The sequence below is a fragment of the Orycteropus afer genome, unplaced genomic scaffold, assembly GCF_000298275.1.
Source record: "Orycteropus afer afer isolate SDZICR_OR568_19922 unplaced genomic scaffold, OryAfe1.0 scaffold00130, whole genome shotgun sequence".
Lineage (NCBI taxonomy): Eukaryota > Metazoa > Chordata > Mammalia > Tubulidentata > Orycteropodidae > Orycteropus > Orycteropus afer.
Genome location: NW_006921717.1, coordinates 3457076 through 3461532, shown reverse-complemented (window position 1 = coordinate 3461532; position 4457 = coordinate 3457076). Strand labels below are relative to the sequence as shown.

The 4457-nt window shown below is 61.6% G+C and overlaps 1 protein-coding gene across 1 annotated transcript in view; it reads left to right on the top strand.

Moving 5' to 3' along the window:
* The window catches only part of OVOL1 (ovo like transcriptional repressor 1), a 9670-nt gene that overhangs the window by 347 nt on the left and 4866 nt on the right, over positions 1–4457 (top strand). The window lies entirely within an intron of this gene.

Sequence of the window (4457 nt, the reverse complement as noted above, 5' to 3'; positions counted from 1 at the left end):
GGTTCCCAGGCGGGAGGCGGGAGGCGGGGGCCGAGTGCGCCCGCGCAGGGCCCCCTCGCCGGCGGCCCGAGCCCGCGGAGCAGGGCAGGCAGCGGGGTGTGTCACCGCTCCGGCGACCCTCCGCTCCGGCGTCGTAAATCCAGAGACCCGGGACTTTGATGAGGCGGGCGGAGGGCACTGGAGCGATGCCACTTTGGGGGGCAGGGAACGGGCTGGAATTTCGGCCGAGCTCTGCGCTCCCTGGAAGAGAAGATTCGGACTTGCAGGCGTTCTCAGGGCTCCGGCCGCCTCCCCCCACAGCCCCGGCGGCCTGCAGGCCCGAGGGGGGCTGCTCGGGGGTCTCCCCGAGTTTACCCGGGGCTCCCGCCGGCCGTGCACCGGGTCCGCAGGGAAGGCGCCGCCTGCGCCCCCGCCTGCCCGCGAGACAAAGGTGAGGTCAAGTCTCACCTGTTAGGACCGCTCTTCCATTGACCCCGCCGCGCACACAGTTGAGATCTACGCGGTTTTAGGGAGCCCACCCCCCCCCCCCCCACCAGTGGATCCAGCCCGGGGAAGCGATGCCACCGGCTTGTTTTGGGGACGCCTCGACAGCGTCGGTATGAATCAGTAACCCGAGCTGTTTCCTCCTCCGGGGCCGTGGACCTCAGGAAGGTCTGAGAATCCCTTTGCCCTCCCAGCCCACCCCAACAAGCCCTGGGTCCACAGAAGACCGGTTTCCTTCTCAACTTCCCCTCCCCGGGCCTGGGGGTGGGCGGGGGATGCCCTGAACCTCGGCCAGCGCCTCCCAGGGGGCAGAGGTGGTAATTAACCAACCGACTTTGACCCTTGATCTGCAGGGATCGGTGGCACCGCCCCAGGCCTTGTGGGGAAGTGGCTAGTGGGGGGTGATGAGGGGCCCTGTAAGGACTCTTGCCTCAGTTTCCCCCTGAGTAAGCAGTTGGAGACAGGGGTGTGGTGATGAGGTCTTTGTGGCCTGACCCCAAAAGACCCAGGGACCCGAGTGCTGGCGGAGAGGCTGGTTCCCAGCTTAATCTTACCTCAAGTCCTGGGCCCCTTTTCTACATCCTGCTTAAAACAGCACAACGTGCCAGAGGACCCTGATGGCCCCAGTGGGGAAACTGAGGCAGAAGGGGATGCCCCAGGGAGTAGACTTCAGGTGTGGGCGGGGACTCCGATTTCTTGCTTGGTGAGCCCCGGAGGGCTGTGCAGTGCCGGTCCGGAGCCCATGTCCCCGCTCACCTGAGCTCGGCTTGTTGCCTCGCTGCTCCTTGGGATCTGATAACCTGAACTTGACTGTGTGAAAGGTGAGCCGCCTGCAGGAGACGGCAGTGCTGTTATTTTTAGTTTATTTCACATCCCAATCAGGAGCAGATCGGGTGTTGACTTTTACAAAGGACAAAGACATTCCGTTTGTTACAATCATTGACTTCCTTGCCTTCAGTGATTTTCCCCAGCACAGTCCTGGTGGCCGGCGGTGGCAGTGGTGGGGGACTCCGTGCCCAGGGGCTGCCCATCAGTTGCTGGGAGGCTTAGGGGGGCGGGTGGCCCCTGCGGCTGCTGCAGGATCATCCGGAGGGGGTTGGGGTCCAAACGCTATGGCCTGAGGGAGAATATGCACCAGTCTCTTCTCTCATTACTCCGTGGAGGCGGGCGAACCTGTGGGGTCCAGCAGGGGGGAGAGGTTAAAGGACCGAGGTCACAGAATTTTCCCACAGTTTTTGGAAATCCGGGAAGGCCATGTTCTGTCTATGCTCGGGTGGCTGAGGTGGCTGGAGGGGGTGTGTGGTGGTGGCCTGTCCCCGGCCTGAGCCATTCCATCACCAGCCAACCATGACCCCGGGAGCTGCCCGGCACGTTTCCTTCACCCCACTTCACAGGCTCACGGTACGTTGTGCCCTATAAGCACTGACCTGTTCCCTCTGAGAGAGGCACTGGGAACAGGGCACTGTGGGTTCTAACGTTCCCGTCAGGCCCTCTGGGCCCCTCAGAGCATCACAGAGATGCCTGGGAAAAGGATGTTCACTACCCAAAGCGCTGGGCCCCAGCCTGGCACCTCTCAGTCCAGCTTAACAGTCACAATGGCCTTTCTGAGGCCGGAGCCAAATTCTAGGGGGTCGAGGTGTCTTCCTCCTCAACCTGACGCTCCCCCCAAGGCTGAGGGGAAAGCCTGGAAGGGGGGCCTAGGAGAGTGGAAGGCAGTCAGAGGCAGGAGCCAGCACCCCCGTCCCTGGGAGGGCTGAAGGGAGAGTGGGCGGCTTTTTCCTTTGCTGGGCCAGTGTTGGTGGCGTACTGCCTAAGGCATGTGACTGCTAACCAGAAGGCTGGCAGTTCAAACCCAGCAGCCACTCCTTGGAAGGGAAATTGGGCCATCTACTTCCACAGAGGTACTGCCTCAGAAACCCAAGGAGGGGTCGCTATGAGTCAGGACCGACTCGACGGCAGTGAGGTTTTTGAGTTGGGCCAGTGTTGACTGTGGTGATGGTGACGGTGGAGTGATGGGAGTCACTGCTGGTTTCTTGAGGAAGAGGCCAGGCACCTGAGCCCAGTGGGCAAATGCCACCTCTTGGGCTGATGGGGAAGGGCCTGCTTGAGTAACAGCGACACAGCCTGGCTCTCTGAGGCCCTGGGAGCAGGAGTGAAGGGCTCCCAAGAGCCGAGCAACCCGAGGGGCCTAAGGCAGGCACCAGCACCCCACTTGGAGCCCTGGAGTTACAGATCATCGACTGGGGAGAAGCCCCAAGGAGGGAGAGGGCTGAGCGGCAGGGAGTGGAGCCTGCTTGGCCCGGTGGAAGTGTGGGAGCGCGGACAGCTCTCATTCCAGGCCAAGCCTAGAAACTCCGCCTCAACCCTAGGATCCCAGCCCGTGCACGTAGGGAGAGATTTGGCCCAATTCCCATCCTTCCTGGAAGGTGCTTGGTCAGGAACAAAGCCCGGCCCTGCTCTCCAGGGCTGGGAGGGGGCAGCCAAGCACTGTGGGCCCGGCCGGGCGGCTAAGGGGCCTCCTGCCTGTCCTCTGTGGGGACCAACACCTGAGCAGCCCAGCTGGCTGTTTCTTGGCATCCAGACTGTTTGTCCCAGAAAAAGCAGGTGAGGATGGGAGCGAAGTCAGGTCCTTTGCATGGATGGTGTGTGGGGGTCTGCGTGGAGTCCCCCAGGCGTGCTCAGACCTGTGCTGGGGGGACAGAGCCAACGGAAAGCCTGGTTCTGGCTGTACAGGGCTGTCCGCGTGGGATGAGGGCTGAGATGCCCGGCTTCACCTTCCCGGGGATGTGGAGTGAAGAGCTGCTGGGAAGAGGGTTAGTGACACTACCCAGAGGAAAACGTTTGGCAGTTTGCAGGATGGGAACAAAAAGCCGAGAGATAGGCCCATTGTGTTTCCAGAATGGCTCACATCTGCCCATTGGCCAGAGCTGGCCTTCTTGCAGGCACCTGCTAGCTGACCTGTGGGACTGGAGGAAAGGGGCCCAGGGAACCCTGCGCTTATAATGAAATGTCTACAACTGACCTGGCTCCCACCTCACTTTCAGCACTAAGTTAACCCGCACCCCCATGTGGTGGGCAGAGGGCCACAGATGCTGGCATTCTCCAATCTGCTTCAGGAGAGCTGGGCCCAGGCCTCTTGCCCAGTCCTGTTCCGAGGCCTTAGATGGGATAGGACCTGGCTCTTGGTCCAAAATTTAGGTCAGTAGCTTTCACTCCAGGAGAGAGAGGATTTTCAAGGGATGGCAGGGGGAGCCTTTGCTGGAGGCTGCCCTGGACACAGCCACTGGGCTCTGTGTTCTGCTCTGGCCCTGCCCTCCACGTGGTCCAGGTGGAGGCAGGTTGGGTGAAAGGAGACCCCACAAGCCCCCTGAGGGAGCAGGGAGGAGGCCAGCTGGTTGGGCCTTGCCACACTCCACAGCTGTGGGCGGGTGATGAGTGGCCCCGGTGGCCACCGCCTTGCCGGAAACATCTAATTAGGCACAGAGCAATACAAGCACGGGCCCGACCAGTTCTGCTTCCTGCTGCCTGTCACTCAGGGACAGTTGGTGACAGTAGCGGCACGCCATGAGCATTCTCTGTGCGTGCAACCGCAGCAGGACACACTCATGGGGGTGGCTGGGAGACAGGTTTGGCAGGGGTGGCAGGAGGCAAACATCCCCACCCTGGCCCCGGGTACTGCCATGCTGGCTCACTCCTGGTCCCAGTTCCTCGGTGCCGCCTGCAGGAAGGCATGGGTGGGAGAGGCAGGCAGAGGAAACGGGGGTCCTCCCAAACTAGCTTGGACCTCAACATGACCTGCCCCTCCAGTGGAGCAAGGGAACTGAGACAATGCATTGTGAACCAGCTAACCCATACCTCAGGAGTCCTGATGGTGCAGTGGTTAAAGCGCCCCACTGCTACCCAGCCACTCCGCAGGAGAAAGATGAGGCTGTCCGCTTCCCTAAAGATGACAGCCTTGGAAACCCTCTGGGGCA